We start from the raw sequence: 23,546 nt of genomic DNA, 5'->3' as shown, positions 1-23,546 counted from the left end.
GAATAACACAACACTCGGAGACTAGATAACAATATGACAAGCTCTACTTTGACAAGTCTCTCGAACCATAAGGTTTATCATGCTCTTACCATATATGGAAACATGCCAAGAAAAGAAAGAACAGCCTTAACATTCCTTTTCGGTCTTCTATTACTTAATGTTTATCCTCCCGAGCTCGTAAATCTACATTCAAGAGAAATCATACTATTGTTAGGCTTATCGTCATATTCCTATCTTAGGTCATTAAATTAAACTTATTTAGAATGCGAAATTCGGGCGATCTCCCTTGTTTATATCCCTAGCCCGAAATCACAATCCAACAAGCGATAACAACAATAACAATGCCAACGCCAATGTCACGACCCAACTAGGGCCGTGACGAGTGCCTGATACTTGTACCGAGCACCCCTTGTCTGCCATATTACTTTTATTACTAAGTGGGCCATATGAACTGCACCATTTTTTTTTCGACATATACATTGGTAACATAATAATATACATAGACCAGCCAACTTTGACAATACATTATACAGCGACAAGGACAATCAGAACACAAAACATCTACTGTGCATTGTCTACGAGCCTCTAACATAGTATACATATACATAGGAAGGGCCGAGTACTATCGTGCCCGAACACATATACAAGAGTAGTACCAAAGAGCGCGTAGCTCGGAGCAACCGGAGCGGCTCGCTATCTGCCGCTGATAGAACTCCTAGAAACCGGGTCCGTCTACTGTACGACTGCGCGGCATGAACGCGGCGTCCACAAGAAGGACGTCGGTACAAATAGTGTACCAAGTATGTAAGGCGTGAAGGTAAACAACGCAAGTATAATCATAAGTAAGAATCACCGAGTCATAGGTTCAGGAGATATACAATGAAGTAAGAAAACAACCTGTACATAGGAAGGCCCTTTTTAGGCCGGGTACTATGCGTGCTTATCTTAGGAGGATATCTCTTATCATAGACATAGAAAATAGAGAGCGTAGTATGACATACCTTATCATATAATATCATGTCGTACTATATCATAGGAGATCATATCATACCATAGCATGGCGTGTCATAGTATATCATGGCATAGCATAGCGTATCATAGTATATCATGGCATAGCATAGCGTATCATAGTATATCATGGCATAGCATAGCGTATCATAGTATATCATGGCATAGCATAGCGTATCATAGTATATCATGGCATAGCATAGCGTATCATAGTATATCATGGCATAGCATAGCGTATCATAGTATATCATGGCATAGAATAGCGTATCATAGTATATCATGGCATAGCATAGCGTATCATAGTATATCATGGCATAGCATAGCGTATCATAGTATATCATGGCATAGCATAGCGTATCATAGTATATCATGGCATAGCATAGCGTATCATAGTATATCATATCATATCATGTCATGTTATGTAGGGTCATAGACATTTCCTCACCTTCAGCATAATTATTTCCATCATAGAATCATAGTCGTCATTTTAGTTTTAAGGACTTTCAAAAAGTGTACAACTTTAATTTGGAGAAAAATAAATATTTTTAGAAAACATTTATAAATTTTAGAAAGAAAAACAAGCCTTGGAATCGATGGACTAGTTAAAGCAACTATCTCTTATTAGTCGAGACAATAACCCAAAGGTTTCCTTTAGATTCTACTTCACAATAAGTCAAATAAAACAATAAAGAAAATCCGGGAACAAAGGGGTCCACCTCGGGCCAATTGTGGCGGCGTACCAAATTTACGTATATTATAATTCATGGCGTCACTTATGAGGATCTTAGAGTAATCGGGTCCTATTTGTGTAAGTTCTAGACGTCTAGGGACTTTTCCAACAATTGGCGCAATTTCTAGTTCAATTCTACTGAATGGATAGTAGCGAATTTCAACCTTGGATTCCGAGAAAAGGATTGGTCCCCGAGGCTCGTAGTCGACTTAGTACGTCTAAGACATGCCATAGAAAGAAGGGTGAAGCCTTACATACCTCTTTCCACTCCTTTTGCTACTTCAAATTCACGTTGCAATCTCGTCAAAATCTGCGAATTGGTCATGTTTACCAAAACTCTCATTAGTATACTTAGAGTTAGAATCTTAAGGAACCACTTGGCTACCGAAATTTCGGCAGCATTTCCTCTCCGTAAATATACCATCCTCAATATTTAATTTAGTCAAATTCTCATCAAACACAATCCGGGAATTCAAACCCGCCAAACTATCAACCACAATTCTAACAACAACAATACCAACAACTTCCATACTCAATCAACTTACTACTTCTTCCAAAAACTTTCTAACTTTAATGAAAACAATAACAACCTCACAAGCTATATTCCAACAACATCATACTAATCATATCATCTTTCATGCATGCAAGACATTACATTCCATCCATATAACTTCTAAAACAAGTCTTCACTACTACAACTTCACTAAGGTTCCTAGACATTCGTTAGCAACATAGAATCCACAACATAACAACAAGCAAAATACTAAATAAAATTGACTCATTCTCTTCCATCCCTCACCATAGCCTCACGGCCAACACCAACATACATACTACAACTTCTCAAAATTCATTCAACTTCCATTTTCTTCACATATCATCCACAACAATAACAACCAAACACTAAACAAAATAATTGAAATATGATTCCTTCACATACATATATATACACGGCCACATGCCATATTCCTCTCTTTCATGAATTTCATCCATTTTAGCATACTACAACACATATAAACCATGTATAACACATAAGACAAGATTAGAATTTACCTTTCTTCTTCAACTTCTCACTTGCCTAACTTTTGGCAACTTGTATGATTTTGAACCTTTCTTGTTCCAACAACAACTTCACCTTGTTGTGCACCCTCTACTTGGTAGAAATTAATTTTTGAAAGAATTTTATCAATTTTCCTTGAATTTCTTGCTATGGCCGAATACGGCCCTTGAATTTTCTCCTTCTTTTCTTTCTTTTGTTTTCTTGAAATTTCTAGAGAATTATGGATCAAAGATGACTTAGTCATCTTATTTATTGACCAAGCTTAATTCATTGTGGGCTTGGACCCCCCTACATGGCCGGTTGGGCCTTCAAATTTTCTTAAAAAAAAATTCCAAGCCCAATTATTAGGCTAGTTCTTGTAATTCATGAAAACAAAATTTTTTCCAACTTCCAAATTTGCCCTTCATCTTTCTCCATATTTCCACGAGTCATATTGCGAATTTTCTTTTTTTTTTTTGCCCTTGACCTTCCTCATTAATTCCACTTCTAAATTTTTCATAATCAACTCATATGCCAAACAGAATAAAATATGGCCTCGCTCATTGTCTTCCCGCGATTGTTTCGAATTATCCGATTATACTAAAATGCGGGTTATAACAGCCAACGCCAATAACAACATCATCAATACAAAAGTATTCCATAAAACATCCCACACGATGTTTATTCAATTTTCTCAACCAACAAATTTGGTATAGGGTCATTTAATAGTTCTACCTTTATAAGTATGCCTAAATCAATATCAATAAAGGAAGATTCATACCTTACCTTTTCTAGAACCGCAATATCTTCACTTTCCACCTTGAATTCCATCCAAAATTCACCGCAATACGATTTTGTAATCGCAACTGTACGCTGTCTGAACCTGAATTCAGAAATTATACTTAAATCGGGCTAAAATTTGATGTTGGGAAGTTGTAGGAAATTTTCAGAATATTTGGGGGATTTTCTGGTGTGTTTGGATGAAGAAAGGGGGGGGGGGGGGTAAGCCCCCTTATATAGAGTTTCAGAATCTGCCTGGACCGACTCAAAAATTGCTCAGCGCGATCGCGTTACCTCCTGGGGCATTCGCGCTGAGTTGCTGGGTCCTCTTCTGCGCGTTCGCGCCACCTTCTGGCGCGTTCGTGCAGGGTTAATTCCCTGCTCTAACAGCCCATCTTAAAATGCACACTACGTTTGATTCCGCTGTCGGATTGACGCACGGTTTGTTGCATTGAAAACTAGACTTCATGAACTTCAATTTAGGCTTTTACTTTACCTCAAAACTCCTCATATACTAAAAGATATTCTTCCTCCAAGTTGGACAAAAATTGTCCCCCGTCTTTCTCCAAAGTTCCAACAAACTTAATCCTTTTGATTCACTTGTTCTCCGGCTCTTTCGTGACCTATTACATGAACTTAGACCCTCATGATCATAAAATAAGCACGTATAATCTCGTATATCCTAGAAGATACTCCAGTATCCACAACTACGCAGCTAACACCTAACGAATCTTAACGTACCGAACTACGAGGTGTAACAATGAACTTCTAACTTTTGGGCAGAAAGAAGTTATGGAAAATATGGATAGAATCATAACATAGGAATCATGCCTTTGAAAGAAAGGGACTATCCTTAACATACCTTCAAGCCTCCTTAACGACTAAATGTTCTCCTATCAAGCTCGCGACTCTACATTCAACAGAATTCGTACTAAGGTTAGGTCATTGAAAGCATGATTAAGTTTAAACTAAAGCAACTAAGAGCTAACGGAATTTGGGCAGCATTTCCTTTGTTTCATCAACTTTCTCCATATAATAAACAACTCCCAAACATCAATAGCAACATCCATAATATCATAATCAAGAGGCTTCTTTCAAGTTAAGCATTGTCCAATCCTCAAAACTCCTTTTTAAGGTCATTCATAACCATAGCTACAACACAACACCATATTCACTTACATACAATATTTCCTCAACATCATTAGTACAACCCATAATAAGATTATACTCATAGCATACTAAGAATCATGACTCAGGTTAATTTACTACTAAAAAAATATCATTAAATCCATATTTGAGCTTCATCTCCTACTTTCTTCTCTCATACAAGTTATTCAACAATCAAACACCCTCAATAACATGAAATGGATGTAAAACTCACCTTTTATTGCATAAGGATGAACTTTGGATTGATGTATTTCACTTGAATGAAACTTCAACTTCAATACCAAAAGAAATCTTAAGCTTCACAAACCCTACTGAATCTCCCCACACTTGGTTTTCTTGATTCTTGCTAGTTAATCTTTGATTTCTCTTGGGTTTGGGTTAATATGATAGGGGGAAGGTCCTAGAGCTTTCAAGACTTGGAGAAAATGTGGGAAATGAAAAATAAGAACAAGGGTCATCTATATATAAAAAGAGAAAAAGTGACCCGACCCGATTATACGGCCACTTATACGGTCCGTATAAGTGGTCGTATAATCCCACCAGGGATTACCCCTCTCTGGAATGGTTATACGGACCATTATACGGGCTATATAAAATTATACGGTCCGTATAAGTAGCCGTGAAATCCCCATTTTTCCAAAACTTGCTCTCGTCGATTCGTTTGACTTCCAATCCTTGTGGAACCTTCTTGGCACTTATGTAACACTTCATTAACCATCTAAGGAGCCCTATAGCTCCTCCTCAAGACATTTATAAATAAACATTAGCTCGATTGATGTAAAACCTTCCCAATCAAAACTTGCATTTCACTTCCTTCGATAAACTTAGTTCCACCGATTAATGTGACTTCAAAATCTTGTAGTACACACTTAAAGCTATCAAATACTCCCCTTAACTTCATAAGGACTTCATGTTTACCTTAACCTTGCGTCAGTCTACTTACAGCGCAACAATTTGAAATGCCCGAGATGTAACATCCTCCCGCCCTTAGGAACATTCATCCTCGAATGTTAGACTCTTGGGGATTTTACAAAAAATTTGCAAGAGTTTTCCCTGTAATATGGCACTACCATCCTTTCATAGCAATCCAAAATATATCGCCTCACAAGGCTACAACAATAACAACAACAATCATGGCTACACATGACCAAGAAAGCATCAAAGAAAGTATTACATACCTGGGGACAATGGCGTCTATGCTTGGGCCTCTTCTGGGGGTGGAAATAAATGCGGATATCTGGACTTCATATCTTCTTCTGCTTCCCAAGTCATTTCCTCTCTATTATTATTTCTCCATAATACCTTAACTGAAGCGACATCTTTAGTCCTGAGCCTCCGTACTTGCCTATCTAGTATGGAAATGGGTACTTCTTCATAAGACAATTTCTCAGAAACTTGGACATCATCTACAGGCACGATTCTGGAAGGGTCTCCAACGGACTTACGAAGCATCGACACATGAAAAACCGGATGGACTGACTCCAAATCCGAAGGTAGATCTAATTCATAAGCCACTTCGCCTACCTTGCGCACAATTTTGTAAGGCCCAATATACCGGGGACTAAGCTTTCCCTTCTTGTCGAATCTCATTACACTTTTCATCGGTGACACTTTCAAGAATACCCAATCGTTAACTTGGAACTCCAAGCTTTGTCGACGGTTGTCCGCATAAGATTTCTGGTGACTTTGGGCTGTCAACAACCGGTCTCGAATAAGCTTGATCTTTTCTACTGCTTGCTGGATTAGTTCTGGGCCTATTAGCTGTGTCTCTTGTACTTCAAACCATCCAATTGGCGATCTACACTTTCTCCCATATAGAGCCTCATACGGGGCCATCTGGATACTGGAATCATAACTGTTGTTATATGCAAATTCAATAAGTGGCAAATGATCATCCCAATTTCCTCCGAAATCTAATACACATGCCCGCAACATATCTTCCAAGGTCTGAATAGTGCGTTCAGCTTGTCCATCAGTCTGTGGATGAAATGCTATACTAAGTCTCACTTGAGTTCCCAAACCTTCTTGGAAGGACTTCCAGAAGTTAGCTGTAAATTGTGCTCCCCTATCTGTGATAATCGATACTGGGACACCATAAAGTCGCACTATCTCTTGAAGATACAGTTTTGCATAATCTTCTGCTGAGTATGCAGTTTTGACTGGTAGAAAATGAGCTGACTTCGTAAGTCTGTCAACAATTGCCCATATGGAGTCATACTTACGCCAAGAATGAGGCAAGACTATGATAAAATTCATGTTGATCACTTTCCATTTCCAAATTGGAATTTCCATCGCTTGCAACAATCCTCCTGGCTTTTAATGCACAATTTTCACTTGTTGACAATTTGGAAACTAAGCTACAAACTCCGCTATATCTTTCTTCATTCCGTCCCACCAATACATCGACTTGAGAGAATGGTACATCTTTGTCACCTGGATGAATAGAATAACGAGAGTAATAGGCTTCTTCCAAAATCTAGTGGCGTAGCCCTGCAACATTCGGGACACATAGCCTGCTTCGATACCTGAGAACTCCATCTGCAGAAATTTCAAATGGTGACTTGTCTTTCTGAGGAAGTGTATCTTTGTAATAACTCAATTTGGGGTCTTTATATTGGCGCTTTTTCACCTCCACTACTAAGGATGAAAAGCTGGGTTATGAATAGCAACTCCTACATTGCCCGAGTCTATTAAGCGAACTCCTAGGCTAGCTAGCTGTTGAAGTTCAACGGCTAATTCCTTTTTCTCCAGCTGAACGTCACAGACTACCCATGGATTTACTGCTAAGAGCATCAGCTACCACATTCGCCTTTCCGGGATGATATAAAATACTCACGTCATAGTCTTTCAATAGCTCTAATCATCGCCTCTGCCATAGATTTAACTCCTTCTGCTTGAAAATATACTAGAGAATCTTGTGATCTGTATAAATATCAACATGAACACCATACAAGTAATGTCTCCACATCTTTAGGGCATGAATAACCGTATCTAGGTCAAGATCATGGGTCGGATAGTTTTTTTCGTGTTTCCGCAACTGCCCGGAGGCACAGGCAATGACTTTACCGTGTTGCATCAACACACAGCCCAACCCAACATCGGAGGCATCACAATAAATAACATAGCGTTCTGATCCTTCTAGAAGTGTCGGACCGGAGTCAAGTCAATCTATCTTTCAATTCTGGAAACTGCACTCACAAGCATCGGTCCATTGAAATGTTGCTGATTTTTGAATTAGCTTTGTCAATGGTGCAGAAATAGAAGAAAATCCTTCTACAAATCTTTTGTAATAGCCTGCCAATCCCAAAAAGCTACGGACCTCTGTGGGTGTTGTAGGCCTTGGCCAAGTCTTCACAACCTCAATCTTCTGAGTATCTATCCGAATGCCATCAGCTGAGATAATATGGCCTAGAAAAGTTACAGAATTCAATCAGAACTCATATTTTGAAAACATGGCATATAATTCTCGAGTCCGAAGGATTCCAAGGATAGTACGTAAATGATCTGCATGCTCTGCTTCTGATCGAGAGTATAACAAAATGTCATCGATGAACACTATTACGAATAGATCTAGGAAAGGCCTGAACACATTATTCATCAAATTCATGAATACTGCTGGGGCGTTAGTCAATCCAAACGATATTATCCAAAATTCATAATGACCAAATCTAGTTCTGAAAGCCGTTTTCGGAATGTCTTTTTCTCTAACTCTCACTTGGTGATATCCTGATCTTAGATCTATCTTTGAAAACCACTTACCACCCTGCAATTGATCAAACAAATCATCGATTCTCAGAAGCGGATATTTATTCTTTATTGTCACCTTGTTCAACTGCCTATAGTCATGCACATTCGCAAGGAACCATCTTTCTTTCTTACGAACAAGACAGGTGCTCCCCATGACGATGAACTGGGCCTAATAAATCCATTCTCGAGCAAATCCTTCAGTTGTGCCTTTAGCTCTTTCAATTCTGCAGGAGTCATTCTGTAAGGAGGTATAAATATGGGTTTGGTATCTGGCAGCACATCAATAGTAAAATCAATCCCCCGTTCCGGTGGAAGACCTGGAAGCTCATCTGGAAACACATTTGGAAACTCATCTGGAAACACATCCGAAAACTCATTTACTACCGGAACGGATTAAAAGGTTGGCGGTTCTGCTTCGATGTCATGAACCCGGACTAAATGATAAATGTAGCCCTTAGCAATCATCTTCCTCACTTTGAGATAGGAAATAAACCTATCTCTTGGGGATGCTGTGTTACCTTTCCATTCAAGCACTGGTTCTCCTAGAAATTAGAATCGAACCATTTTTGTTCTACAATTCGCATTAGCATAACAGGAAGCCAGCCAATACATGCCCATAATAACATCAAAATCTAACATTTTCAGCTCGATCAAATCAGCTACAGTATGACGATCACATACCACAACCACGCAGTTGCTATATACTCGTCTAGCTGTTACCGGGTTACCAATAGGAGTAGACACCTCAAACGGCTTGATTAGCTCGGTTTCACCCCAATACGATCAGCAATATAAGGAGTAATATGTGACAAGGTAGAACCCGGATCAATCAATGTATAAACATCATGAGAGAATACTGATAGTATACCTGTGACAACGTCAGGGGAGGACTTAAAATCCTTTCGATCGGCCAATACATAAATACGGGGCTGTGAGCCACTTGAACTGGATGCTCCCCCTCTGCCCCTACCACAACCTGGTGGTGCCTGTGAGCCTTGACCTACAGGGCGCACAGAAGAAGAAGAGCCGGCTACTGATCTTGTGGGCTGGGCTCCACCTCTACCACTTATCGATAGACAATCACGCATCATATGCCCAGTCTGCCCACATGCGTAACAAGCATCTGAGCCTCGGCGACACTGACCTGCATGTAATCTACTGCATTGACTGCATCGTGGTACAGGTTGTCTCCTCTGACTAGGATCGCCTCCAAACTGGGAACCCAAAACTCTCAAGCTCTGACCCGATCCAGAATAAATAGGGCATTCAAATCTCCTGCCAGCAAATCGAGGAGGTGCACTAGCCGCGGATTGGCCGGAATACCTGGAATACTATTGCCTCTGACCCCTTCTATACTCACTGCTAGCACCTTTAGATCTAGCTCTCTTACTATGCCCTCTGTCAGAATCACGCTCCCCCCTGTGCGGCGGCTTCTACTGCTCTTCCAAATTCTGAGCATGAGCTTGAATATGAGAAATATCCATCCCTTCCTAGAGTGAAGCTGTCAAGCAGTCTTTAATCAAATGTGGCCCCAACCCACTCACAAACCGATGCACCTGATCTCTCATATCGGCTACCATGGCCTAGGCATACCTAGCCAATGAATTGAAGCAGAGACTATACTCCCGAGCACTCATATTTCCTTGCTTTAGATTCAAAAATCTGTTAGCTCAGGCCCATCGGACCTCGGGTGGCAACTAATGATGGATAAAGGCATCTACGAACTCCTGCCATACCGAGGGTGGCGCATTTTTCCCTCTCAAAGATATCTAATTATTATACCAAAGAACGGCCACGTCCCGTAGTCTATAGAAAGCCAACTCCACTGACTCAGTATCAGAAGCATGTATTATCCTTAACATTCTCAGCATCTCATCTATAAAGCCCTGCGGGTCTTCATTCGGCTTTGATTCAAAAAATTTTAGAGGATTCAAGCTCATAAAATCACGGGCTCTGGCGCTAACAGCTCTGTCACTAGGACCCGCACCTGGCTGTCGAGCCGGGAGCGGCAACTAACGAGTCGGCACTTGAATAGCCTCTATCATCGGTGGCCGGAGGCACCTGAGGAGGAAGCTGGAGGCATTGGGCCGGGCCGAGGCTCATTCATGCTCCTCTAGAATAGGCAGTGTGAAGGTCCGAGATGGAGCCTCGTTATGGGACTCACCCTCTACTCTATGTTTACCGGTGGCTCAGATTCGGTCCACCTTCCCGCCAACTGTCTTGCCCTTCGGGAAATTTCGCTATTGCTTTCCTCTTCATAGGCATCGCTGAAATCATAACACACAATTAGGAAAAGGAGAAATCTTATATCATGACTCTATCGCTTGATCTATGAAGAAGAAGAACGGTCATTATTTCTAAATACCCCGCAGCCTCTTGTTTATAAGTGTGGCGTGCTTCACACCCATAAGCAAGACTCTACCGGAAACAGGTCGTAGACACACCCTAGGACGGAACTGCTTTGATACCACTTTTTTCACGACCCAACCAGAGGGACATGACGGGTACCCGGAGCTAGCCTACCGAGCACCACTTGTCATGCTTCTCTCAATCTATCTCGGTGGACCATATCTCTATTCCTCAATTAACACAACCAGAATATATGTAATTCTCAAAATAAAACTCATTATGAAACAATCTTCGATTCCACCTCAAAACATATATACGAACAAGCCCACGAGGCTACAAAATGTTATACAAAATATATACTAATAAGGTCACGAAACATCTACTATCCACATATGTCTACGAGCCTCTAACTGGAATGCTGAAAATCATAAGGACGGGACAGGACCCCGCCATGTCCCAAATATGCACACAAAATAATATACCAATAAACTGCAACTCCAGAGTAGTGGAGTGCTCCTATATATCTGCTGATAAAGCTCCTAGGGATCTGGATCGTCTCCCTGGCTACCTGCGGGCACGAACGCAGCGTCCACAAAAGAAAGAACGTCAGTACGAACAATGTACTGAGTATGTAAGGCATGAATAATAACATAATAAAGAAATAAAGAAACATGAGATAAAGAGATAACCTGTAACTGACTGCCTCTTAAGGCGAAACCATGCATGCTAACTTTTACTTTTAAACAATATCATAACATGTATATATATAAACCGCCCGACCATATAGGTACGGTGTAATCATCATTAGCCAGCGTCCGGGCCTCCCACGTCCGGGGTAACCATCTCATGCCGCCCACTAGTGGTGTCTGCCCGTGCCATAAAGGCACGGTGTTATTATCATTATCCATAAGCCGCTCACTACGCCCACCGTAGTGGTGTTTTCCCGGCCAACTAGTCCCGGTGTAATCTATTAACACCTAATTTTTACAGCATAAAATATATATTTTAATTTTCATAATTCCCGAGTCCGTGACAGGGTGAGGATGCCCTTAGAAAATGAAAATTCAAAAATCCTAAGGAAATTGCAAAAAATTAACGTCTGATTATTATTATTTTTAAAAGAAATTAACAATTACAAGAAATTACGAGTTATTTACTTTCACAAACGTGATTTGAAAAGAGGATACACATCCCGTTCCTTCTAGCTCGGGGAAATTGTTAATTAAAACAATGTACGAATTACGGTTCATTTTGACCGCATTTTTTGTTACATGTTTAAATATTATCCGAAACTATGTCAATATTGGCTCATTTTGAAGCTTGTATTTTAAAATGACGTATTCCAAAATTTATTTTTATAAAATACGAATTTATATACGGTTATAAGAAAATACATGGTTTCGTATAAATGTGTATTTAGTTCTTAATTATATACAAAAGCCTCTTTTTTTTAAAAGAAAATACGTTTTAAACTTTGGGGGGGGGGGGGGCATTTTTAGCCTTCCTAAAACTAATAAAGGGGGGGGGGGTATATATATTAAAGGGGACCAAAGTTGCCATTTAGAAACTTCAGTCCCCATTCTTGGTTGTGGCCCGCTTTGTTTTCTCGTTCCTCTTGAAAATGGCGATGTCGATTCTTGCGATTGGGGTTTGGTTTCGATCTTGATTCCAGCCATTTTGATGGCTAACATTCTCAAATTTCGTAGGGGTTTTACTCCCCTTTCTTTGTTGATGATGTTTACAGGTTTTAATTTCGGTTTTATCAATTTTTAATCGTTAAATCTTAACCCTAATTGAGTGTTATTCTCAAATCGACCCGTGTCAGGGTTTCCATGGACAGAGGTCAAAGAACTGTTGTTAGCTTGGCCAAATGACACACTTATGGGGTCAAATTTGATCGAAGGAACCTCATGTGGGATGGGATTGAATTATTTGTGCGAAAATTAGTTGTATTCGTACTATGTGAGTATTATGGTACTGGTTTTTTGTCCATTTGTGTGTGTCACTGTACTATCCCTAAATTTTAGCGATTTTTGGAGATTTTTCTGAATATACCCGTTGGAATTTAGGTGTATTTGGTTAATTTTAATTGTATTGGATAAGGGGAGTACAGTCTGGTACAATTCGGTTAAAATGGATTTTTGTTTCTACTGATTTTCGAATTTGGGATTTTAGGGGGAAACCTGGTTTGAAATTTGTTTCCACTTCAGCTCTTGAACCTTAATTTTGGCCCTATAAAAATTGCAGTGTATTGTGTCATTGAGGGGGAACCTTTTTTTTAGGGAAAATTATCGAATATCCTAGCAAAATATTCTAAGTATAATATCCTATACTATTATACTATAATATACATCATATATAGAGAAAATATTATCCATATACTACATACCTACATTACTACTGTTAGAAATCCTATATATATACATTATTACTCTACTAGTATAGAAAGAACACCGAAGCTCTTGAAGAAATAGGGGTTGTTGGCTAAGGTTTAAAAGTGTTTGGCGCTAAGTCTTGACTCAATCTCTCCCTTTGATCTTTTGGTTGCCCCAAAAAGAGGTAATCACTCTTTCTAGCCTTACTTATTTCATTTAAGTTTGTAAAAGGAAATATTATTCTTGTGCCTATTGCTTTGAAAAACTGCTTGAAATGTTCTTGCTACAATGAGTTGTTTGCTTATACAGTCTGTTGTTCTTTGGGTTATGATATTAGGACTGTGATAAGTTTAAATGGATTAGATGTCTGGAAGGCTAAAAGATGTAGAAGTACTTTGGTTTACAACTTAATCCACTGTTATTATTGATATTAATGAGTTCCTGTATGTTTTGATTTTGTTCCAGTTTCCTTTTTTTTTTTTTTTTTTTTTTTTTTTTGAAACTTCATGTTGGTTGTGTAAGTGTGGTGTAGTAAAACCATAAGATGAGGAGTAAGGTCTATGTGTAGCTTTTGATCTGCTGTTCCATTGTTTCTTTGAGTTTTAACGTGTGTTGTTTGGGTTAACTGAAGTTAAGACATGAACCAAAGTGTGTTTACTTTCTTGTTTGAAGGATCTCTTATTTAAAAAATGATTTTGAATGAAGTTATAGTTCACTACCATTCTACGTGCTTGGTTCTATATTAGCCTTCTAAAGGGGCACGTTAAGTGTTTTTTGTGGATCTATACCCTTCTGTGTGTTAGTCAAAACCCCCCCTTATGTGATTCTTATGTGAAGATTGAGTTTTGATTCATGTGACCCTTTTAAGAAAAAGAAGTATGCATTTACTTGGGCCTAGTATGATTGCTCAACTCCATTTGATCACTGTTATGTTCATATTATGATATAAAACCAAGTTCTGAACTTTTACAATTCTGAAAATAGGTATTTGTCTAAGCTAAGTATAGATACTTGTTATATCCCGTATTTTGTACGCTGGGACATTCCGAGCTAACCATGGAAAGTTAAGGACAGGATTATTCCGGGATACGAGGTTGAGACTTTTAATGTTATATCCCGTATTTTTGTACGTTGGATTATTCATAAGTTGAGGTGGGGTCCACATGTCGAGATTTTTTTTGTTTGACATATGACAAGTTATATGAATAATATATGTGAAGTTAAACACAACTCAAGAAGGACCCTTGAGCCAAATTAAAGTGGAAGTCCTCCAAGCAAATATTTTTAAATAACGTTTTCAGGTGATCTGACTTTGAGGGGCAGAAATGGTATTATAAGTTTGGAATTTGGAAAAATACTAATGATAGAAGTTGTATATAATTGAATTAGCTTTCCAACCATAGGTTGTGGGCCCACAGGTGACATTGGGATAAGGAGATATGAATATTTTAAAGTAGAAAGGTCGAGCTAAACAAGGATTCGGTCCAACCCGATTCCAAGTCGGGTCGTGCCCAATACCCATGCCATTTAAGTGAAATTTTCAGCTTTCTCCTTCATTTTTCAGACCAAAACGTCCAGATTTTCAGAGATGGAGAGAGAGAGAGAGAGAGGTAGAGAGAGAAACCAAATTTTGACCACAATCTAAGCCCGAATCGCGAAGCTCATGAAGAGAAAAGTGTTGTGCGTTGCGTTGCCTTCAATTTGGGATAAAAACAGGCAAGAATGAAGAGGGTGACGTGCTGGCTGCATACTTAAGGTAAGACTAAGGTCCCTTTTTCATTGTTAACAAGTTTAATTAGAGTTTTAACGGATTAGAACGGAGAAAATAGCATTATAAACTAGTTTGTTATTTTGTTGAGATTTATGGATTAAGGGTAATTTTGTTATATGGGTTAAATGGTTGGAATTAATTGTGTTATGGATGTTTTGAATGTGTTGTAGTGTGTAAAAATGGATGGAAATCATGATATGTTGTGTGTTGAAGTGTGGCCGTATAGGGCCGTTTTGGTAGACTATGATGGACTAATTTTAGTTAGTGTATTAGTTGGTGATTGTTGTGGATTATATGATGAAGATGAAGGTTTAATGATTTAAATTGAAGTTGTAATTGTTTGTGGGTTGTTGTAGAAGTTAATGTGATTTTAGCATAGTTTCTTGAATTTATGAGAATTATGTTGTCAATGTGTGGATCGTTGGTGTAGTTAATGAATTTGGAAGAAAGAAACGTGTGGCTGTAGTTCTTGTCTAATGTGGACGTTTTCGGGTGGAGTAGTACATTGCTTGGGTTGGTTTGACTATTTTGCGGATTGTTGGAAGTGTTCTTGAGTCGTGTTTGAATGGTTTCGGATTAGTGTTTGAATGTGTAAGCATTGATGTTGACTTGATTATATATGGTTGAATTGAATGTAATTGGAATGTTGTCGAATTATGTAGAAAGGAGTTACTAATGTTAGAATACGTTTTGAATTACTTATTGATGTTGTTAGTATGGTTGTTGGTGTTGTTGTTGATGATATTGGCCGAGTTGAATTCTCGGGGTTGTTGAATTTACAGGGGAAATGCTGCCCAAATTTCTGTAAACGAAGTGCTAGCTTAGAATCGGATTTCTAAGTGCCTATGACTAATGTTTGATGCCAAATGATGTTATTGTAGATTTTGAGAAGCCGAGACTTGAATTCGGATTAGCTTAGGAAGCGAACGAGGTATGTGAAGCTTACCTTTCTTTCTTTTGGCATGTCTTAGTTGTAATTAGGCTATGATACGAGTCTCGGGGTAACTCCATTCTTAAGATCCGAGCACGTATACGATTCTTATTCACTTCTTGATGTTAACGTTCTTAATATGGTCAAATTATGGTTTTTAAGTCTTTTGTACAGTTGGATTTCAAAGGTTGCATAAAGAATGTTGTTTTCAAAGTTATTCTTATAACTACGAACGACCGTAACTTTCATAGACGAGCTCGGATCGCTTCGAAACGTTCGTAGGAGATTCTATAATGAATAAGGTCTCCAACTTTCATAGATGGACTCGGATTGGTTTGATACTCGTCCGTGGGCCCCGAGACTTTCCTTTGTGTAATGCTAATGACTTTTGAAGGGATTTTGTGCGACTATCGTCTTAACTCTCGAGCATCGATTACTTACTTCTCTATCGGGTTTGTAATGACGATTATGCCCCTAATTTCCATAAGTTATTTCATATGGTTTGATACGTATCTATGAGTCCTAAAGTTCTGTTTGATATATCTTTAAACGACATTCGGAAGGAACTTGATTTGACTATCGCCTTGGTTCTAAAATGATGGTTCACTTTGATTATTCTATCGAGTCTTTGAAAATGTTTTAAACTGCATATAGTTGCTCACGACTCTGTTCGTGCATATGTTTATTACCTCCTTCACCGAGTCCCGAGCCGGTTATGTATCGTGCGCACTATTTTATATTCGGTGATGATCTTTGTGTTACGGTTCACCGAGCTCCTCGTTGAGGGCCGGTTCCGATTATATTTGGTGTTATCTTTGTGTTATGGCGTTATGATGTGTTATCTTTGTGTGACGGGGATACGGAGATATGAAACCTTCTGGTGTGATGCTGTGTTATGGCGCCAACGACGGGCGGGCGACCGTAGTTCTAAGAGCCCCATGCATGATTTGTGTTTTTATGAGTAAGCATTTTGATATTTTGGATATTCATTGCTATTTCTCGTATACCGGTTTTGACTATGATCTTGTTTACTATATTTCATGCTTTGTATACTCGGTACATATTCCGTACCGACCCCCTTTCTTCGTGGGCCGCGTTTCATGCCGCGCGGTACGGATACTTATTTGGATGATCCACCCGGCTTAGGATTCTGTTCACTGTTTGGAGCGCTCCCTTGTTCCGAGCCTATACTTTGGACCCGATTCTTGTTATTATACATATGTATATGTTTGTTCGGGGGGTACGGCGGGGCCCCGTCCCGTCATATGATTCGTTATGACTCTTGGAGGTCCGTAGACATATGTGTGGGTTATGGGTGGTTGCGCTCGGTTGTGTCGGTGTGATCCGTATTCTGGACGTCCCCCCGTATGATGATGTGACCTTGTCCGGCTTACGCATGATACCATCCGCTGGAAGTTGTGACCGCGGTATGTATATATATATATATATATATATATATATATATATATATATATAGGCCAAACCCATCGACGGACACCGCGTGGTCGTCCACTTTTCACTTGAGCATCTAAAGTGACCCTTGTTCCATTTAGACAACGAGGTGGGCCATTCCAAGTTCACTTAGACACTTTTTGCACCGTTATCGGAGCAAAACCAACACCAGTCGTCTCCTACGTGGATTAAGTGGCCAATTAAATTGTGCCAGCTCATTTAAATTGTACTGACTCATTTAAATTGTGCCAACTCATTTTAATTGTAAATTCACTAATTTGTAAATTCGTAGAGTTTTGATCATTAAAAATTGGGGCTTTTGGGCTGGTTGGATGTGCAATGAGGTGGCGCCCCCTTTGGTGTTGGTTTTGCTCCGATAACGATGCAAAAAAGTGTCTAAGTGAAATAGGAATGACCCACCTAAAGTGTTTAAATGGAACAAGGGTCACTTTAGGTGCTCAAGTGAAAGAAGCAGACGACCACAGGTGTCTGTCGATGGGTTTGGCCATATATATATGTATTTGTAACAGCTTGGGGTGACGTATCATTTGTCTGTGTGTATAAGATCTGATTATGTCAGCTATGGTCTGATGTTTGACCTTTGTGTATATGTAAGCTATTTGTATGCGGTTTCTGATTAATGGTTATGTCTGGGTGCCCAGCTCGGGCACTAGTCACGGCCTACGGGGTTGGGTCGTGACAATACTTGTCCTATTTAGACACTTGCTGTGCTTATGTGTTGATCTTGACCTATAAAAGGGACTGCTACTTTGTCTTAACTAAAAACATGGACTAACAATTCTTTGGCTTTGTCATAAGTAATTAGGAGTTAATTTGCAGTATTTTGGCTTTTAAATTATTGGATTTGTACTAATTATGTATACCTCTTTTATTTTCCAAACCCAAAAATCTGTTGATGGGCTTCTACGAGGCCCACCAACTCCAATAGATCGAGTCAAATTTCAAAATGGACGGACAACACATATGGAGCATACGTTGGATATAAAATTGCATTTTTATTCCTTCTCTTGGGCTTGGTCGGCCCAAGTCCCTCAAACTTTTACATTTTTGCCTTTAAATCATGCTTATATGAGCTTTAAATTTCGAATTTGGAACCCTTGTGTTTAAAACTGTGTATTTGAGTCGTTAAAACACTTTTATGCATTAATTAATGTTAAATGTTATAAAAATGGGAACCAGACTGCTTTGGACTAATAAAGGATTAAATCTGCCTGATTCGAAAACCTGTGGACTTAAATGGACATTTTTGGAACTTATGGGGACTGGACTGATGTGGGCTGTTTTGAGACGTTTCTGGACAGATTTAATAAAAAAGAACCTTGTGCAAAATTTGTATAGAATTCATAATAGACTAAAATTGGCATAAAATTGGATAATTTAATTAAGTATATTACGATTTATATACAAATACTACAGTATGCAAAAAACTATTTTATAAAACTATTTTCAAAACACCATATTTTTTCAAAAAAAAATTTGGGTGGACTTACGTAGAGTCCTACTTAGGCTAAGAGCCTTCGGGTATTAGCCTAGGAGTTCAAGTCCGACACCCATGCTCAATTTTGAGAAAAATTATACTTCGACGATTTCTTGAAAAATGTATTTGTTGCATGTAAATGACACTCTCTTATTGCGGAAATCTAGACTTAAGCAATTTTTGTCAAAAAATAATTTATAATCATAAGGTAAACTATTAGAACCCGTAGGTAAACCGCAATTGAGCAGATCCTTAATATCGGGGTGCCTAACACCTTCCCCGAGGGATCACCAGAACCCTTACCCAGACTTTGGTAGATTAGGTTTCTTTTAGGATAGTCGTAAAAATAGCTATTTTAAATGAATCCTTATCGAACTGGTTTTCCTAATTTCCTAAAAATTAGGTGGCGATACTAAAATATATCCTTTAGATCACCATTAAGCGGTTGGCGGGTTTTTTCGACTTTCTTGGTATGATTCACAACTGTACTTTCCCTGGACACCTCCCTCCTTTTATGAGGTATGTGCGAGTCGGTTAAACTTAGAATTCCCAACGCCCGCTACAGAATCATACATAAAAATAAGCATGCATGAGAGCCCAATTAAAAGCTACAACTCTATCGGAGTGACGTAAGTTCGGTGACCTCCGATTTACATTATGGAACAATCGTCATCACTACATCTCACCTCGAAAGAACAAGTAACATAAGGTGAGATCATAACAATGAGTGAAATCAAGAAAAATCATAGAATAAGGTCAATCATCTCATAATAGCTTTGCAACCATAAGCTTTAGAATTTCTAGCATTAAAATCATCATCATCATGTTCATCATAGAAAACATCTCATCTTTGGTATCATAAGAAGCTTTTAAGAATTTGAACTTCTAACTTTTGGGCATAACGAAGTTATGGAAAATATGGATAGAATCATAACATAGGAATCATGCCTTTGAAAGAAAGGGACTAGCCTTAACATACCTTCACGTCTCCTTAACGACTAAACGTTCTCCTCTCAAGCTCGTGACTCTGCATTCAAGAGAATTTGTACTAAGGTTAGGTCATTGAAAGCATGATTAAGTTTAAACTAAAGCAACTAAGAGCTAACGGAATTTGGGCAGCATTTCCTCTATTTCATCAACTTTCTCCATATAATAAACAACTCCCAAACATCAATAACAACATCCATAATATCATAATCAAGAAGCTTCTTTCAAGTTAAGCATTGTCCAATCTTCAAAACTCCTTTTAAGGTCATTCATAACCATAGCTACAACACAACACCATATTCACTTACATACAATACTTCCTCAATATCATTAGTACCACCCACAACAAGATTATACTCATAGCATACTAAGAATCATGACTCAAGTTAATTTGCTACTCAAAAATATCATTAAATCCATATTTGAGCTTCATATCCTACTTTCTTCTCTCATACAAGTTATTCAACAATTAAACAGCCTCAATAACATGAAATGGATGTAAAACTCACCTTTTATTGCATAAGGATGAACTTTGGATTGATGTATTTCACTTGAATGAAACTCCAACTTCAACACCAAAAGAAATCTTGAGCTTCACAAACCCTAGTGAATCTCCCCACACTTGGTTTTCTTGATTCTTGTTAGTTAATCTTTGATTTCTCTTGGGTTTGGGTTAATATGATAGGGGGAAGGTTCTAGAGCTTTCAAGACTTCGAGAAAATGTGGGAAATGAAAAACAAGAACAAGGGTCATCTATATATAAAAAGAGAAAAAAAGTGACCCGACCCGATTATATGGCCACTTATACAGTCCGTATAAGTCGTCGTATAATCCCACCAGGGATTACCCCTCTCTGGAATGGTTATATGGACTATTATACGGGCCGTATAAAATTATACGGTCCGTATAAGTGGCCGTGAAATCCCCATTTTTTTGAATTTTTGCTCTCGTCGATTCGTTTGACTTCCAATCCTTGTGGAACCTTCTTGGCACTTATGTAACACTTCATTAACCATCTAAGGATACCTATAGCTCATCCTCAAGACATTTTTAAATAAACATTAGCTCAATTGATGCGAAACCTTCCCAATCACAACTTGCATTTCACTTCCTTCGACGAACTTAGTTCCACCGATTAATGTGACTTCAAAATCTTGTAGTACGCACTTAAAGCTATCAAATACTCCCCTTAACTTTATAAGGACTTCATGTTTACCTTAACCTTGCGTTAGTCTACTTACAGCGCAACAACTCGAAATGCCCGAGATGTAACAGATATAGTTGCTGAAGATATGATCAACATGGTGAGAGCTCTGATTAAAGGGCATCCAATGCCTAAGTACTTCACTAGCCCTTGTCTAGTACTAATTCCAAAGGTCCAAAGACCCTCAAGAGTTCTTTGAATTCAGACCTATTAGCTTAAGTAATGTTACTCATAAACTTGTGTCAAAAGTTCTGAATAACAGGTTGTCTAAGGTTTTACCTAATATAATATCTCAGAATCAGAGTGGTTTCATGAAGAACAGAGCAATTGGGGAGAATGTTCTTTTAGCATAAGAAATTGTTCATGAAATTAGGAAGCCTAACAAAGGAGGAAACGTTGTTATAAAGCTTGACATGAATAAGGCTTATGATAGAATTTCATGGAACTTTATCTGTGCAGTTATGAGAGAAATGGGATTTAGTGAGCATTGGATTTTATCATTTGGAATCTTTTATCTAATGTTAGGTATTCTGTCAACATAAATGGAAAAAGAAATGGGGTTTTCAAGTCTCAAAGGGATGTCAAGCGAAGTGATCCAATATCACCATCTCTGTTCATCATTGCTGCTGAGGTTTTATCTAGGAAGCTTAACAGACTGTTTGATGACTTTAGATTCAATGGTTTCAACATGAATGCTAATGGTCCTGCCATAAATCATCTCTCCTATGTAGATGATCTAATAATATTCTGCTCTGGGAAGTCCTATACTTTGAATAAGATCATGCAGTGCTTAAATGAGTATCAAGAAAACTCTGGTCAACTTATCAGTGGAGGCAAAAGCTGCTTCTTAATGGATAGCTCCATTTCTGTAAAAAGAATCAAGATTGTTGTAGGGTTATTAAAGTTTCAGAGAGCTGAATTCCCAATCACCTACTTGGGATGCCCCATTTTTGTGGGGAGGAAAAAGATCCAATATTTTAGTTTCATAGCCACAAAATTTTTGCAAAAACTTGACTCTTGGTAGTGTAAGACACTGTCAAGTGGTGGAAAAATGACTCTCATAAAACATGTGTTATCTGCTATCCCTATACATTTACTATCTATATGTATGCCACCAAAAACCATTTTTAAACAAATTGAAAGTATTTTTGCTAACTTTTTCTGGGGACAGTGTGAAGGTAAATACAAGTATCATTAGTCTGCTTGGTCGAACTTTTGTTTGCCTACAGATGAAGGAGGTATTGGAGTGAGATCACTACAAGAAATTGCAGATTCCTTCTCAGCTAAACTGTGGTGGATCTGCAGAACCTCAAAGTCATTATGGACAGAATTCATGAGGGCCAAGTACTCAATTAGACTACATACAGTGGAAAAGAAGTGGAACTATACACATTCTCACACTTGGAGGAGGCCAATGAAAATCAGAAACAAAGTGGATCACCTAATCTATTAGAAAATCAATAGAGGCAATTCAAATATTTGGTGGGACAACTGGATGGGATGTGGAATCCTAGCACAGCCTAGTGGCACTAATACTTCAATCTAAAGCTACATTAGCACCTATATCCATCAAAGCAGCTAGAATACCAACAAGTTATTAAAGATATTGCCTATGAGTGTGGTGGCCAAGATTCAGGAAGTGAAGATCACTCCCAAGAACTGGATGATCAGCCTATTTGGAGTGTCACTAGTGATGGAAAATTCAGTTGCAAATCTGCATGGAATGCCATAAGAGAAGCAAACAACACCTCTTTTGTCACTACCCAACCAGAGGGCCATGACGGGCACCCGGAGCTAGCCTACCTACCGAGTACCTCAAAACGTACATAGCATAGTCATATCCGAGTGGGCCATAAAGGTAACTCATAATTATCACATCTGGAAGGGGCACATGCCCAAAAGATATATATATATATATATATATATATATACGTGAATTTACATCATCAAATTGTGCCTATATATACGAGTCGACATGGCTGATAAAGGATATATAAAAAATATAGACCGATGAGGTCATAAAAACATCTAGCTGTACACATCTGTCTACAAGCCTCTACATGGGATACATGACACAATAAGGATGGGACAGGACCCCGCCATGCCCATATATATACACAAAAGAATCATACCACTATGAACTGCAACCCCGGAACAATGAGTGCTCCTAGACCAACGTTGAAGGGGCAGCCTAAGGATCTGTGCCATCTCTCTATCTACCTGCGGGCATGAATTCAGCGTCCACAAATAAAAAGGACGTCAGTACGGATAAAGTACTGAGTATGTAAGGCATAAGAGTAACATAAGAGATATATAAGAAAACTACAATGTAGGGAATGCAACCTGTATGTCTGAACTTTCCTTGAGAGTAAGTCACGTATATAATTTCTATACATCTGAACTGCTTCTGAGGACTGAAGATATGCATAAATAATGTACATGCGTGCATGAGGTCATACATATACATATATGCGTATATAATGCCTGTCAAGCCTCTGTGGGCATCCCATC

This window comes from Lycium ferocissimum, chromosome 4 (assembly GCF_029784015.1).
Source record: "Lycium ferocissimum isolate CSIRO_LF1 chromosome 4, AGI_CSIRO_Lferr_CH_V1, whole genome shotgun sequence".
NCBI classification, from domain to species: Eukaryota; Viridiplantae; Streptophyta; class Magnoliopsida; order Solanales; family Solanaceae; genus Lycium; species Lycium ferocissimum.
This window is presented reverse-complemented; position numbering follows the sequence as displayed.